General features: G+C 51.1%; 1 protein-coding gene across 1 annotated transcript in view; it reads left to right on the top strand.

Annotated features, from left to right (window-relative positions):
• Window positions 1-223, top strand: part of LOC119586105 — a gene marked incomplete in the record, with an annotated part of 12,256 nt that overhangs the window by 824 nt on the left and 11,209 nt on the right.

The following is a 223-nucleotide window of genomic DNA, read 5'->3' as shown; positions in this document are numbered from 1 at the left end:
TCGCCAGCGTTCTGGGGGGGACTCCCGCAAATCCACAAACATCACCATATAAGCCAAAACCTTCCCTACCTGGAGTCGATTCCCCAAGGCCCCCACCCGAATGCCACGGACCTAATCTCCGTACAGCACTGATGTGATTAGTTTGTGCATCCGTGAATGTATAGTTTTTTCCTCTCCATAAGGTCATGGAAAGTGCTGGCCACAGCAAAGTCCACTTGGTTTC

The sequence above is a fragment of the Penaeus monodon genome, chromosome 21 (assembly GCF_015228065.2).
Source record: "Penaeus monodon isolate SGIC_2016 chromosome 21, NSTDA_Pmon_1, whole genome shotgun sequence".
In the NCBI taxonomy this organism is placed as follows: domain Eukaryota; kingdom Metazoa; phylum Arthropoda; class Malacostraca; order Decapoda; family Penaeidae; genus Penaeus; species Penaeus monodon.
This window is presented reverse-complemented; position numbering and strand designations above follow the sequence as displayed.